Source organism: Dasypus novemcinctus, chromosome 11 (genome assembly GCF_030445035.2).
Source record: "Dasypus novemcinctus isolate mDasNov1 chromosome 11, mDasNov1.1.hap2, whole genome shotgun sequence".
NCBI lineage: Eukaryota > Metazoa > Chordata > Mammalia > Cingulata > Dasypodidae > Dasypus > Dasypus novemcinctus.
Genome location: NC_080683.1, coordinates 13,897,213 through 13,913,155, shown reverse-complemented (window position 1 = coordinate 13,913,155; position 15,943 = coordinate 13,897,213). Strand labels below are relative to the sequence as shown.

Sequence of the window (15,943 nt, the reverse complement as noted above, 5' to 3'; positions counted from 1 at the left end):
GAGAATCGGGCCATCTGGTCTGAAGGCTCAGCTGTGGAATCCTGGGCAAGTCACAGCCCCTTACCCAGTCACTGGGCTGCCCGTTCTTCCCAACAACAAATAAGGAAGGGGGAGTAAAAGGGCCTTCTAGGACTGTTAAATGGGGCTCTCATCCCCTATCCCAGCCTTCCCAGAACCCACTCCTATCACGTGTTTGGGGGCCAGGGGAGAACCACAGAGCCGGGGGCATCTGGGATAGTCTGGGAATTCTTGGAGGCACTCTGGGACTGAACTTGGGCTCGTCCAGCTTCCCACCCCTCAGGGCTCCCCCTGGAGGAGCCGGAGCACCTCAGAAGCTCTCTGCCAGGGCCCTAGGCTCCTGCAGGCACCATCGGAAGGAAGGAAGCTGGGTCAAAGCCGCAGCCACCTCTTCCGCTCTAGGGGAGTCTGTGGGCCGCCGGGGGCTCCCACTTCCCCTCGAGGCTCCTGGTCCTTCGAAGAACCTGGGTGGCCGCTCAAGGAAGGGCACCTCGGGACCCACCCCGGCCCGCCCCTTCCCCTCCCTGGCCGGAAGTGACGAGATTCACTTACCCTGGGGCTAAAGAGGGACCCCAGGAACTGGGGTGCTTATGGAGGAAGGGACACAAGACAGGGAGCCGCACACGCGGGGAAACCTTTTGTGCCTTTTTGCGGGCCCAGATGGCGTAGGGAGTATTAATTACCGTAGCTTTTTAATTAACAATCACTTAATCTGAGCCGTAACATTTGCCACGACAACCTGCGCCTCGCCACGAACCCGCGCCTCCCGCCCTGCCAACTCATCAATTAATTTTTATTGACGTTTTCTTCCCCAAACAGGCACAATACCAGGGTTTTCCAATTAACACCTCCGCGATCTCTAATTAGTGCAATTAACAGACTGATGGATGCCCGGAGTTTACCCGCGAGGGAGAGGAGGGAAGGAAGGAGGGGCGGGGCAGCCCCCGGCGCGCTCCCGGAGCGCGCGTCCCGCGGAGCGCACACGTGCACGCGCGCAGCTGGGGCTGGGGCGCGCCCCCCTCCCCAACAAGGGCTCAAAAGGGAGCACGCCGGCGCGAGCGCTACCAAAGGCAACCTGTCCCCACAGCAATAGTGATGATCGGAGCTGAAATAAAAGAAGATACCGTTTCCAGCTCTCCGGAAGTCTGTACTCTAGTGGGAGACAGCACGGGCACAGAACAGGCTCTTGCTCAGAGCCTGAGACTAGAAGTTGGGAAACATGGAGTCTTCCGTCTATGCCAAACTTGCTGTATGGACAAATTAATTCTCCCTTTTGGCCACCCTTTTCTCATCTGTAAAATTGGGAGAGCTGCACTAGATGTGGTCTGTTTGTAATTTATACCCCCATCAACTTCCAAGAAAGATTAGGAAGCAGGCTGTAAAAAAGGACAGATATAAGCTTCTTAAAATACCATCAGAAGGGGGAAGTAGTAGGAGTGGGGAATAAGTGCACCCAAACTATAAGCCCGGGGATCTCAAGCTTGAGTGCATCGGGAGCACCTGGAGGGCCTGTGAAGATACAGCTTGCTGGCCCCAACCCCTGAGTTTCTGATTCAGTGTGTCCGGAATGGGCTGGAAGATATGCATTTACAAAAACTTCTCAGGTCAGGCTTCTGCTGCTTCTTCAGGGACCACCTTGAGAGGTAAAGGGGCTCCAATGCACAGACGCTGATTTTAGTTACGAGCTTCCTGGCAGCGGAAACTAGGCGATCAGTCTCCATCGCCATTCATTGACTCAACGTATGTTAAGTGCCCGATTAAACTAAGCACTGAGGATCTAGAGGGAAGAGGAAATGTGGTCCCTGCCCTCCGCAGGCTTATGAAAGACAAACGAGCCAGTGCAGTAGTGTCCTAGATGCTTTAAGGGCAGTGTGGAAAGGACACCGCAAGGGCAACTTAGTGATAATGGATATCCAACCCCCACTCCTTTTTTAAAAAATCTGGCTTTTGTCTTTTTGAAAATTTAGCCACTGGTGGAGCTCTGGCCACGAACGAAGTCATTCTTCTCTCTCCTCCAATGGCTGGCCCTTCATTCAATCATTGGTCCAGCAGGTATTTCTGTACCAATGATGTCCAGGCACTCAGTATGCAGAGCTGAGCAGAACGGGTCCCGATCTCACGGAGCTTACGTTCCCATGAGGGGGCAGACAATAAATAAGTTCAAGTGAGACATTCTATGGAAGATAGTGGAGGGAACAAATAAGGGGCTCTGATTTAAGTGTGCAGGCTGGGCAGGGAAAGTCTTCTTTTTGAGGAAAAGGCATTAATGCTTAGATATGAAGGCTGAGTAGGTACTGACCAGACGAAGGTAGAAGGAACGGCATATGTAAAGGCCCCTATTCTGTGCAAGAGAGGTCACCAGGTTGACTCTTCCAGAGATAAGTCTTTGAAATGACACAATTCCAGATGATATAAAAACACAAACGTGGGTACACTACATTGACTAGAGAGAATGCTGTAGTTTCCTTCTCTCTCTTTCTAGCCACCTGCTATTGGCTCTGACTTGGGTCAAGGTGTATAAGACAGAGGACCTCTCAGAGCCACGAGCACTGTGTCCCTACACTCACCTGAAGTCAGTCATCAGGAGATTCAGGGACCACCCTGCCATTCAGCTCTGGACCCCAGAGGAACACTGGCCTCGGGCTGCCAGGGGAGGGGAGGGCTCTAGCAGCCTAGCCAACCCCTCCCGGCTTATTATCTTCGTGACATTGAGCAACTAGAGATCAGCAGTCTCAGCCTCCATTTCCTTATCTGTAATGTGGCACTAACACCAATAAACCATTCTTTTAGGGTTGCTGGGATAGCAAATAAAATGCACCTAAAATGTACCGCATGAAGACTTTCAGAGAAAGGCAGTTACTGATTATAGGGGTCCAAGAAAGTCCTGCTATAACTCAACTCTGAGTAGGATATGGTTTGGAAACTGATCCCATCCCCTTCTCCCAGCCCTTAGTTCAGCACTTGAGGGAACTGAAGTGGGACCTGAGGCTTAGAATGTCCCTGTAGTTCCAAAACAGGTCCTGGAAGCAGGGCCGGGTGATGAAGACACGATCACCTGGCTCTCTGATCAGGCAGGAGTGGCCCTCGCCAAGCAGAGGGGGCTGAGCTCCAGCACGAGTGTAATCCCTCTCCCAGGCCCTGCCCGCTGTAGTCTCGGACTCTCCCCGCTTTGGTCAGAGGCTGGCACCCCAGGCTTCCCTCCCCACTCCCACCCTTGCCTGGATCCCTGGCTTGAGATTCTCCCCAAATGACCTCTGACACCGTAGGAGCCCCCTGGCCCAACTCCACAACCCACTCAAGGCCTCTTCTCTGCACAAAACTTCAGGGTTCCAGGGGCTCAGCTCAGAGTGGCAGCGTAAGGACGCCCTATCTAAAAGGCTGCAACAGGCCTCTCATCTGGAAGGTGAGCCACCCTGCCATCCCGTGCTGTCTGGCTCACGTTCTCTCCCAAGTTTCAATCATAAAAGTAAAAGACATCCTGGTAGAAAATTTGGGGAAAAGAAAGTATAAAGGGAAAATAAGCAGCATCCATAATTCTACCACCCAGAAATAATGTCCCTGCTGGCCTCTCGGGATACACCCTTCCAGTCAGTCTCATTTTGTCTCTTCATTGGCATATAAAAATTTTAAAAAGGAAATTGGGATCATAATCTATACATGGTCTGAATTTTACTATTTTTTCACTCAATACTATTCAAAGCGTTTCCAGGATGTTTTCCACATCAATTATTTTAAGTAAAAAATGTTAATGGTCACAGAGTATTTGAATGGGATGCATGTTCAAAATACATGCAGCCAGTTCCCAAGAGTTGGATAGCCAGGTTATCTATTTTTTTTTTATTATAACTCTCCAATAAACACCCCTGTGCAGACAGGATACTCTGCATTTCTGACTACTTGCTTGGGGTTTCTAGGAGGTGGAATTCCTGGTCAAACGGTAAGCGTATTTTGAAGGCCCCTGGCACGCCCAGAAGATTCCCAAGCCCCTCCCCTTTTTAGAGACTTCCCTCCTTGCTCCTCTTCAGTATATTTTGAGGTTCCTTTTTATGCATTCAAAACCCAGTACTCCAGGGGAGTGGATGTGGCTCAAGCGGTTGAGGACCTGCTTGCCACATGGGTGGTCCCAGGTTCGGACCCGAGTGCCTCCTAAAAACAATCAAACGAAAAAAACAATTCAGGGGAGCCAATGTGACTCAGTGGTTGGGAGCCAGCTTCCCACATACGAGGTCCCAGGCCCATTCCCTGGCCCCAGTACCATTAAAACACACACACACACACGCACGCACCACACCAAAAATCCAATATTCCAGACCCTGTCAAGTGTGAGTGAGTTACAAGGTAGAGAGCTGGGTCTGGGGCCTCCACCAGCAACCGGTGCTGAGCACAGTGGGTGCCTGGAGCTGGCTGGATAAAACACAACCCCTACATTTGGGGGTCTTAAAATCTGCTGGAAGAGCAAGCAAGACAGACAGGTATAGACACCAGCTTCCCTGCTTATATATCAAAATCATCTATGGAGTGTTTAAAAAAAAAAAATCAGTGCTGGGCCCCTACTAAAGATCAAGTAAATCCGATTCTCTGGGGAGTAGGATCCAGGACTTTTGTTTGTTTTTTAAAGTTTTTATTTTGAAAGACTTTCAAGTTTACAGGACAGTTTGAAAAATAACACAAACCTCATACAAACAACTCCAGCATACCCCATCCCCTAATTACCCAGACCTACTGAGACACAATTTCACAGACATTTTTTAAAGCTTTGCCAATTCATTCAAATCTTCAGGTGTCAGTATTGAGAACATCTGCCCTACACAATGTACATACCCAACTTGGCAGATGTTTTGTTAGATATATGCTGGGGGCTATGGGAGCTAAGAAGGGAACAGTCAGCCTGGAGCTGGGGGTACTCTGGGAAGACTTCCTGTAGGAAGTGACTTCCGAGCTGAGTCTGAAGGAAGTGAGGCCCTAGCACATAATTTGTTAATATATTTTATTATTTAAAAATGTCTACATTGATACACTCTGTACCGTACAGTATGTTCAAACTATTTTCACTAGTTTTTTCATTTTCTTTTATTTTCTTTGTAATGTTTTTTTAAAGAGGTACCAGAAATTCAGCCCAAGACCTTGTGTGTATGAGGCAGGTGCTCAACCACTGAGCTACACCCATTCCCCCCATATTGAAGTCTTAATAACAATTATTCCATTCAGTATTTGAAAGTCCTTTCCTATACCCTGTCACCTCTCCTCTCCTCCATACAATCTCAAGCTCACTTTGACAGAGGAAGGAAGTATATACTTCAAAGACCCCAAGTGACCTGACACGGTCACCAGGCTGCTAAGGGGTTGAGCCTAACTGAAACCCTGGCAGCCCTTCTGACTCCCAAACCAGTGCTCTCCTCAGAGACCGCAAGTCTTGGAGGAAGTGGTCGTTCTGAAACTTCCCGGATTCTAAACCTTGTCTTATGCCTCGCCCCCCACCCCCCATCCCATTTCACCTCTCCCTGGCTGCGGCCCCAAAATGCTCCCACCAGGCCCTGGCAAGGCAATCTTCCTCAACACCCCCTTCCTTGTATATGACCAAAAGGAAGAATTAACAATAAGGGGGGAAAAAAAAAGAAAGAAAGAAAAGGAAAAGAACCAAAGATCCCACTCCATCTCATTAGGAAAGTAAACATAAGAGCCATCTAAGTGTCTAATTAAGCTTCTAATTAGTCCCTGCTTGTTACTAATGCAAATTAGATTACTCCGCTTAACTACAGCATGTCCACAACACCCTTGTTAATTGCGGCCTTTTGAAATTAAATTACTCCCTAATTAGCATATCAAAGCCATTGATTCGAAGCTGGGAAAGATGAGGGCAAGAGGAGCCGAATGCCAAGTTTGGTTAATCAGAGCCCGCTAATTAAATAGTGACGTCTTACGTGGGGGGCCTGCTGGCGAAGGGGTGGGGGTGCCTCGCCCAGGGCCGGAGGGCCATCTGGAGCCCGGTTCCGCCGGTGCCCTTGGCGCTAGGGGGCTCCCGCGGGCACAGGAAGGGCCCCAGCCAGCCCGCGCCAGGCCTGGCCCTCCCGGGGGTGCTGCCCGCCCGCCCGCCATGCCCTGGTGATTCCTAGGGGCGGTATCACAGGGACCTTGGGGACCAGTTCACGGGCATCCAAGACCCATCAACATTCAAACAGGCAAGGCCGTATCCTCCTCCGGCCACACGGCCTTGTTCCAGAATGGGTTCCAGAAGCGTGACTTCTGCCCCTCTGTCCTCTAGCCCTCACCTGTGGTTCTGTTCTCGGAAGAAAGTTTGGGGGACACGCCAGCTGTGAGCGCCAGCTCTGGGCCCTCATCTGCTCTGAGGGCTTGTCTCCTTGAGCTCCCTCTGCTGGGTCCCCAGGTTTAGCTCAGGGCTCTGCTGGAGGGAGCAGTGGGAGCCTTCCTGAGCAGCCCAGCTTCTCTGGTGCCCAGTGCTGGAAGGAGGAACTTTCTGAGCAGTTCTCCAGCAGAGGGCCTGCCCGTTGATGTTATGTGCCAAGTGCTTTCACATGGTACGTCGTCTAATTTTCACAGCAGCCATGTGGGAGCAGAAGAATAACGCTCATTTTGCAGATGCAGAAACTGAGGCTGGCGGGAGTCCAGAGTCCGTTTAGTGGCTGCGCTTTGGCCTAAGCCTGGAGCAATCACCGGGCACCCCCAGCGGAGAGGACGGGCAGGGGGAGCTGGAGGCTGAGGCTCAGCGGCGTGTCCTCGCTCCAGGTCACCAAACACCGTCCTGACCCCTGACCCCGACAAGAAATACCGAAGGGGAGTGAGTCTGGGGAGGGGAGCCCCTTTTATGGAGGGGCTCATCCGGGCAGGGGTGGGCTTGTTTCAGCTTAACAGGTCTCTGGAAGACTGAGGTCCTAGAATTCCCTCCACGGCAGGAAGAAGGAAGAAGAGTCTCTCCTAGTCCTAAGCAGCTGTAGGGGAATCAGGTTTGGGTCAGCGTGTCCTTGAAGGTCTTCTTTGACCTTGCACAGACCCTGCCCAGTGCCTCAGACATCGTCCCCCTCCTAGCTAGAGTCTTCCCTGAAGAACGCTGAGGACAGGTGAAAACTCCGTGAAGGCTAAGGTCAGGTGCTAGGCAGGCCGCCTAGGAGACACGGTGAGCAGTGGAGGCGCAAGGAGGCAGCTGGGCTCCATCCCAGTCTATCTTTACCCCACGGAAATGCAGGCCCAGTGATGGCAGGGCTTGGATTTTTTCCCCCAAAGGAACCAACCTGGGGGCGTTCATGTAAAATCTGCCATTGTAATGAACTTTGGGTGGGTCAACAAAACTCATTACGTGGCGTTAGTGAACTGTGGCCTCAGCCCATATGACCAGTATTCAGGAGAATCAGGTTCCAGTTAGCTGTGTGACCCTGGGAAAGTCACATCACCTCTCTGGGCCTGGGTCCCCCACCTGAATCTCTCAGTGCTGTTGTGAGGAGGATCGGAACACGGAGCTAAGTGAGACAGCATGGCACAGTTCCCCAGGCAGGGTCTGCCGAGCACCTATTCCCACCCTGCCCCTGCCACAACCTCCTCCCAGATCCCCCAAGCGGGAGCCCTTGTCGAACCTTCCTCCCCATCTCCCTGCAGGGAGCAAAGCCAGGGCTTCTAAGCATCCTGGAAATGCCGCGGGATTGTTCCTGCAGGTGTCCGCACTGGCTGCTGGTCTACACCAGGGCCCTCTGCACCCCCACTTAACAGATGTACGCTGGCAGGGCAACAGCTCCTACATGACTCTTCTTTTACAAATAAATAGATAAAAAAATACGTTTAACAAGAACAAAATCCTGATGGCTGAAAGGTCCCTCGCCTGGGACTCAGGGCCACCCTCCCCCAACTAGGGCGTGTGCAGGCGTGAGGCGAGCCTCCAGGGGTCTGTCCCCAGCCCGCCCCCCCTCAATTCTTCCCGAGTCTCTAGCTGGCAGCTCCTGGAGCACACAGGGTCAGTGTTGGAACCAAATTCCCAACAGGTGAAGTTTTGTTTATTTAAGGAAGGATCAAACAGGGCTCAGGAGAGAGGAAGGGGCCCTCACACAGCCCAGGAAGGGGGGATCCCAAGCAGTGCCCAGCCTGCTGAGGGCCATCCGAAGGGGGCCCACGGCTGTGATTTTATTTTAGAAAATGAATGAAATTAAAAGCAAGACAGAAAAAAGAAATGGTGGGGGGAGGGGAGGCTATCCTGAGGGGGGGAGGGGATATGGCAGCGCAAGGGCCAAGCGACGGCCTGCCGCACTGAGCTCTCTCTCCCAACGAGATTCAATTAATTGATAACAAGAGGCATCAAATTAATTTCTGGAGGATGTGAGATTCTGATGAAGGGAAATCGTCAATGGGGATCAGGCAGGAGGGGGCGGGCAGCTCCCCTTCTCTAATCAGGCTCCGCGTCCTAATTGGGAAGGAGGAGACTGGCCCAGGCTGCAGAGGCCCTGCCCCGCGCGCCACAGCGCCCCCGTTGGGAAGGGCAGGTGGGGGCAGCAGGCCCCTGCGCGCCGTCGGAACAAAGCGGGTGTGCACTGAGACTTCTGGTCTCCTCTCGCCTTGTGCCCAAGCTGGAGCTGCGGGGACGGGACTGCGGGTGCTCCCTCGCCAAGCGCACCGTTAGGACAGCCAAGGCCCAGAGCCTAAGGTCACAGAGCAATTAGGGCGCTGGCAACACTGCTCCCTCTGGGCCAGGGGTGGGGGAGCCACGGTGTACCCGTTGTGTGTCCTGACCCTGTTTACCAAATCCTCCTCTAGCGGAAGGAGAGTAGCCCGCGGCGCCGGGACCCTCCTCTGTGGCTAGAAGACCGAGGCCAGGCGGCCGGAGACGCGATCCCTGAACCCCGAGGCGCCCAGCGGAGTGAGCCCGGCGCCCGCGGCATTTTCTCCGCGCTCTGGAGAGGGCTGCAGACACCGGGCGCTGCCTCGCCGAGCTCAGGATTTGGAGATCAAGGAGCTTCCCGCCACTCACAAACACAGATGCGCTCGCAGAGGCTCCGGGAACTGCCGGCCGGGCGTACACCCAAGGCGACCCCGCTCAGCGGGGAGGAAGAACCGGCGGCTTCCTAAAGCAAGGATTCGCCCCCTGGACTCCGGGCACCCTCCACGCCGGCCGACGGTCGGAAGCGCCTCCGAGCCCGGATCCAGAGCCGCGGAAGCCCGGGCGAAGCTGCGAGCCTCTCCGCGCCCGGCGCCGTGCCTCCCAAGCGGTTCCCGCAGCCTCGCTCCCGCCCTCCCGCACATCTTGACGTTCTGCCGCTCCCCCAAATTGTCCTCGGCCGGCGCGTTTTCATTTTCCGGGTGCTCATCCGGGCAGGAAATCCCTGAAGGAAAGGAGGCGGTACCCACCCGCCTCTGGGTCACCTTCTTTTAGGCACGGGTCTCCCGGGCATGTGAGCTCGAGGGCCGGGCCACCGAATCCGCAGGAGCCCTCCCAGGCCTGCTGGACTGAGAAACCGAGAGCCGAGGCCCCGTCGCCGCACCGTCCCCAGCTGCCCTCCACGCGGCGCGGCTCTCCGGAGGGCTTCCCGGGGCGGCGTGCCCGTCCTGTCCCGGCTGTGGTGCGCCAGGACTCGAGCCTGCTCGTGGTGGCCGGTACCCAGCCGAGAGGTCGGCGCACGGATACCTGCACCTTGCAGTTGCGGGCGGAGCCACTTCTTACTGCACCCCTTCCCCACGTCTCTCCCGCGAGCCCCTGCAAGGGTAGGCGCCCCGCATTTGCGGAATGGACACGACGAAAGGGCCCCGTCTCTATTACTTAAGCCACCCCATACCCGCAACACTCGCCCACCCCTTGCTGCCTGAAATTCCTCCAGAGTTCTGAGTAACTTTCCGCCCGGGGGAAACCTGCCTACATTGACAAAAGCGAGGGTAGCTACTCTACACGCGCCACTTTATTACTACCCCCAACACACACTTGCATGGTAGCCCAGCAGGTACCATCAGAACCAACCCTGAGCGGGAAAGGAAACACCGTTTATCCTTGGCATGCACTAGCAACCGCCACGCCCCAGATCCGGGCGCTGGAGGCTCCGGAGGCAGAAGATGTGCCCGCGAAAGGAAGGCAGAACAGGTGGAATTCGGGACACCGGCCTCGAGGGACACCCAGAGCTGGAAAGAATGGGGCAGGGCTGCGCGGGAGAGCCTGTGGAAGACTCCGGCCCAGCCCAGGAAATATTCCTGGGAGCAGGGATTGAAGGAATAGAGGGTGTCAGCCAGCAGTCAGACCTGGGCCCCCTACTGAGCTGCTTCCTGGATGCCCAGACTCTGCAGCCTTACGCCCTGCCGCCCTGTCCAGGCGCCTCTTGTCCAGGTACCCCGCAGTGTCTGCCTGGCGCCATCCCAAGGCCACTGCATCCGCAGCCACAACACTGCGAGGAAGGAGGGATCCCGCTGTGATTCTTGCATGGCAGAACTGGCAGTGGGGTGGAGAGATGTGCATTTCCTTGGAGAAGCTGGGAAGGCAACCGGGAAGATGGCCAGCAAGCTTCAGGCTCAAGGGAAGTTTCGTCTTGTTTCTTTTCGATGCATCCAGTAGTTGGATCCCAAAATGGTCCGAGACTCACTGTCAAACCTGTCTTCCCAAAGGGTGCATAGGCTAGGGTTTCCAAACCCTAGAAATCTCCCTTTTTACAAAAAGGGGATGCCAGTCATTTTTCCTCTTTTGCATTCTGGGGTAATTATCCCTCCCATTTATATCCATTCCCAGGAGCATCTTAGGTGTGCCTGGGGGACATGCTTGAAATGCAGGAGGGAAATGTCAAGTTTTGAATCCAGAAGCCTCCCTTAAAGGAAAGTCAGGAAGGGAAGACAGTCTCACACTGGAGGGAAGAGAAGAGGAGGGGCAGCACGTCCCATCCCAGCCTTCTCTCTTCCCGGTGAGAGAAGTTCAAGCCCTACTCAGCACACTGGCAATCAGGAGCCCCACATTTTCACCTCTGCTTTGCCAAGTTCCTTCCTTTCTCTGGGCCCCCTTTTCCCAACCTATAACACAGAGGTTAATACTCAAGTATTTCCAGTATTTAGCTTACATGTGGTGGGGCAATGCTGGGATTCATAATAAAAGCCACCCCTTGGTCATGCACCAGGTACAGTGCTAGTAATTTACATCTGCTCTGCCTTGAGCACCCAAGCTGACTCTCTAAACGTGGGAATAACTGACCTACTTTACATACAAGAAAACCAAAGTTTCAAGAGCTTAATTAAGTTGCCATCAAGTCCCATCATTATTGTCACATCATGTTCTCTGACATGTGTTCTGTCCTGGGGAGGCCCGAGTTCCTTGCTCTGGGTTCCAGAGTTCTGGAACCAAGTCCAAGGAAGTCACTTCAGCCAATGGGGCTTCAGAATCCTGTGAAAAATAGTACATGTCCTGCCTTGATCTGGAGAAGCTGGGAGAGTTGTAAGATCACGAAGGGAAACTGAACAGCTCCTTAGATGGAAGAGATTACTATTCTGTACAGTTCAGGCTATTAGAAAAGTAGACATTGAGCCTGTTGGAGAGACAGGAAAACCACCAAGTTAGTGGGAACAGTGAAGGGTTGGGATGGAAGGAAGGAGGACGCAGCTTGGTCAGGGTGGCACAGGAGACAAGACTTCTGGGGAGATGACCCTTCCCTCTCCTACCCAGAGAACCCTGCCCTGTGTAAGTCTCCCCCGCACCTCACATCTCCCCTCTGAAAGACAGCCTGCTCCCACCCTTCTCTCTCTGATGTGATATCTGTCTTCTCTACCCCAAAAATGTGACATCCAGAGAGCCAGTGCCCAGCCCAGGACTTGCCCAGACAGAGTAAGGGCTCAGCAAAGGTTTGGGGAAATTACTGGATCAAAAGAAATCCCCCAGCCCCTGTCTCCCCCGCCTTCCTCAGGAAGAGGTGTGTTTGGACTAGGGGCCCAGCAGGAGGTACACATTCTAGGCAAGAAGGGACCTACCTGCCTTCCAGAAGGGAAGTTCCTGGCCAAAGGCAGGGGAAGGACAGATTGCTGTGTCTAGGTGTGACTCCAAGGAGGGGGGGCACCTACCCAGAAAGGGATGGGGCAGGTCCTTTTGCAAGTTGGACCCAGCCTGCCGTGCCCCTGGGGCTCTCCAGTCTTGGTGTCAAGCCTTTCCTTTAGGAGGGCTCAGGGGTTCCCCAACCTCATACTTTCTGGGAATCCTGCCCAGGATCAAGAGATGCACAGAAAACCCCACCCAAGGGCCCAGCACCTAGTGCCAGCAGAGAACGTTCCCCTGGTCTCCTTCCACTTAATGCCAAGTCTGGGGCCAGGGTAAGATAGGCTATTGGGGGGGGCAAGAGGGGCACCCACAGCACCACCTCCTCCCCATGCCACCCTACCCCGCTGAAAAGAGGGAAGCGACTCTGGAGAGGGAAGGCCCAAGGGTAGTAAGCAAGCCCTCCAGTAACCACAGCAGGCCCTACCCCCCTTTCTGTCCAGCCTGCCAGGTGACAAAGAGCCCTCTGGCAAGACAAAGTTTCTCAAGCTAAACACACACACACACACACATGCCTGGAGACTTCCCCACAGCAGTTTTCTCCAGGGGCAGCGAGGGGTTGTCTGAGGCCGGTGCCTCCAGGCGCCCCTCAGGACGGCTCAGTGCTGGCTGGGTCCCGCCTTCAGGCCTCTGCTCCCCAAGCCGTCCCGGGTTAACCGGGGGCACCAGTAATCAAAATGCCCGGTGCTGGCAGAACCGGGGGCCAGGGAGCTGTTCAGTCCCTGCGCTCCACGGAAAGCCAACTCCTGGGTTCGATTTTTCAAGCGTCGGGAGTTCCATTAGCCACGGGTTCAGCGATGAGACCCCTCGGCAGCTACAGGCCGCACAGGCGATCCGCTGCTCCTCCTCCTTCCTGGGGAGGTGGAGGGGGCACTCCCGCCAGCACCCTGGCACCGCTACAACCCTAGCAAATGCCCCGCACGCTGCGCTCCCGCGGCCCACGATCCCGCACCAAAAAGAGTTCACTGTGGGAGAATCCAGGCGGGGTGCTTTCAAACAGGCGCCAAGATGCCGAAGTTCAGGCAAAAACCCGCTTTGGCCAAAAGGTTCCAGGGCTTTCCCGGGAACTGCCGGCACCGCAGCTGCAGATTCGGGTCCGCTCCTCCTGGACGTGGTGGTCCCCAGCTCTCCCCACCCCACAGCAACTCCGGGTTCCAGCTCTAGACTGGCGGGGAGACCTCGCGCTGGGGCGCGGAACTCACTGCGATCTCCAGATAACCTCAAATCCCAGGCACCAGGCGAGCGAGAAAACCGGCCAAGTGGGGGTTGGCAAGACAGGCCCGGAGTGCGAGCGGATGAGCAGGGTGGTTCTTCGGGCTCAGGGTCTCCCCGTTTCCACTCCCTCTTCTCCCCAACCTAGACAGTCCGGGGTAGGGCGCGGGTGGGTTCGCGAGGTCGTCCAGTTGGGGGAGGGGAGAAACCCGCCGCCGCCGTTAGGGCCTCTGGCTCAGAATCCGCGTCCGGCGAAATCACAAGGTCCTTTGCGGGGGCGGCCGGGACCCCAGGTCGCTCAGGGCGCCCAGCATTCTAGCGCCACGGGCTCTGCCCCGGAGCAGCCTCAGGAAATTTGTTTGGCGTTGGTGGGGAGCTCGAGGCTGGAGCGCGGCCGGGTGGTCTCCGGTCAGCAAGGGCTGTCCAAGGAAGACACTAGAGTCTCGCTTCTGGGGGATGGGTTCCTGCTTGGTTACTCCGAGATCCCCTTCCGTGGTGGCCTTCAGGCCCCTCTGTCCCCCTCCCACATGGTGGGGCGGGGGTTCTCCCCAAATTGGGTGAGCAGAAATATCCGCGGGATAGGTCCCCTACTCTCCAGCTCGGGCGCCCAAAACCACAGGGGCCGTTTCCAGACGCTCTCAAGTCCCCAAGAAGTTTTCGGCTCTATCTCGGAGATGACGGAGGATGGGGGAAAGGGCTGCGTGGCTCCGCCACCTCCAAGACGCGACCCCAGCAGGGCGAGTACCCTCCGCACCCGAGGCAGCGCGACCAGTGGACCTGCCCTCCCCCCCCCCATCTGCCCCCGGCGCGTCTTGGGGAGTTCCGTGGAGACTGGGTTGGGGGGGCGGGGAGCCCATTTCACCACTTCCCTCCCCAGCTCAGGAAAGTCCGGGCCGGGAAGTATTCTTTGTCTGACTTCAGGTTGGGGGCTAGTTGCGCCCCCTTAACCCCCCCCCCCCCATCCCCAGTGGCCAGGCCGGGAGGGGGTGGGGCTCAGATTTGGGGGGAAGAACGGGCCTCAGTGGCCTCTCCAGGCCCTCCCCCACCGCACCCCGGGCCAGCCTCTGGCTGTCCCCCTCCCGCCGCCGCGCCCAAGCCCCCACCTGTTCCCAGGACAGCTCCGGGCCGCGGGGGCCCGATCGAGGGCGAGGTGTCGCGGCTGCGCGGGGTCGGTGCGCCGGGGCCGGCCCTGAATGGAACAAAGTGCGCCGGCCCGGGCCCGGCTCCTCCTGGAGCCCGGCGCGTCTCCGGCGGGCAGTTTGCAAACACAAAGTGAGCCAGTGAGCGGGCGAAAGAGTGCGCGAGCTTGGGAGTTGGTCTGGTCGCCGGCCCAGCCCCCACCCGCGTCCCCGGGCCTGGCCCGCCACCTACCTGTCCGGCCCGGCCGCTCTGTGCGGGCTCCGGCCCGTCAGCCCGCGCGGGGCATGGGGCTTCGTCGGGTCGCAGCCCGGGCCCGCTGCCGCCAGCCGGGGCTGCCCCTCCGAGCCGCGCAGCTCCCGGGCGTCCTCCCTCGGCGCCGCGCCGGCCGCCGCGCGCCCTAGCCCCGCCGGGGCATCGCACTTAGTGGGCGACTCGGCTCGTTCCGGCTCCGCTCCTCCTCCGGTTCCTCCCGCGACGCTCGCTCGCTCGCTCGCTCCGGGTCTCCGGGACCCCGGCGTCCCCGCCCCCAGCCCAGCCCTGGTTCCGGCCCGGGCTCCTCCCCGCCGCGCCGCCGCCGCCTGCGCCGCGCCCTCCTCGCGGGCTGGGGGCTCCTTCCCGGCCGCGGCCGCGCTGTCCGGCCCGCCCGGGCGGCCGGCTCCGGACTCCGAGGGGCTGCGACTGAGCCGGGGCTGCGAGTGGCTGCGAGCGGGCGGCGCGCGGGCGGGGCGCACGGGGGAGGAGGAGGAGGAGGAGTGCGGGGGGAAGGAGGGAGCGCGAGCGGAGCGAGGGAGGAGGGAGCGGGCGAGCGCGCGGCGGAGGGAGGGGAGATCAACTTCTAGCGCTACCATAATTCGCCTAAAGCAGGTGCAGCTGCTTTCACCCCGCGAGGTTGCGGGCGGAGCGCGAGAGAAGACCACGTGGACCAAACTTCAGGGGAGGATCGGTGGGGAGGGCCTGGGGAGAAGAAGTTGGGCTGCAGACCTGAAAAGGGGGAGGTGGCGAGGTCTCCAGAGAGCCACCCAGGCCTCGGGGTGCTTTTAAGGCGTGCTTTCCAACCTCGGCCTTTCTCTGGAGTCTGGAGTTACCGCGGAGCCCGGCTCCCCCAGGGTTCAGCGGCTCCGGGCGGGCTGCGTGCGCCCTTAGCGGGGAGTGGCCCGGGGCCCAGGGCCAGGAGCCGGCCTCTGCGCTCACCTTTCCTTGCCGCGCTCCGGCTCCTCACTGCGTGGGGGCTTGGGGTGGGCTTTCTGAACTGAAGGTTCTGGGTTTCCTTCGGGGCTTTGTGAACCCCACCCCCCGCCCCCGGGTGCGCTCTGTCTGCCACGCGGGAAAGGGGAATTTCCTGTAAACTGCTCTGCGAACCAGTGATCAAGGGGCCCAAGGCCGGATCCACGCGGGCAAAGCGAAGTGCAAAGTCGAGGCAATTATCCGAACAAAATTAGACTGAAACTAAACTCCGCGTCTCTGAATACCGCTCCTGCCCAGGAAGGCTGGACGGACTGTGGCGGCGCCGTGTGTGTTTTCGATTGGGATGGGGAAGTAGGGGAGGCAAGGCCCAAGAAAGGAGAGCGAGAGCTGTGTAGCGAA

At 57.2% G+C, this 15,943-nt stretch overlaps 1 protein-coding gene across 3 annotated transcripts in view; it reads right to left on the bottom strand.

Annotated features, from left to right (window-relative positions):
* Nucleotides 1–15,081, bottom strand: part of FOXP4 (forkhead box P4) — a 58,125-nt gene extending 43,044 nt beyond the window's left edge. The window contains exon 1 of one of the 3 annotated variants that reach the window (XM_058306703.2): nt 14,591–15,081. The gene's annotated coding sequence lies outside the window, so the exon portion shown is untranslated. The remainder of the gene's footprint in view (nt 1–14,590) is intronic. The other 2 variants (XM_058306702.2, XM_058306704.2) reach the window with 2 other exon arrangements.
* Nucleotides 15,082–15,943: the final 862 nt, after the last annotated feature.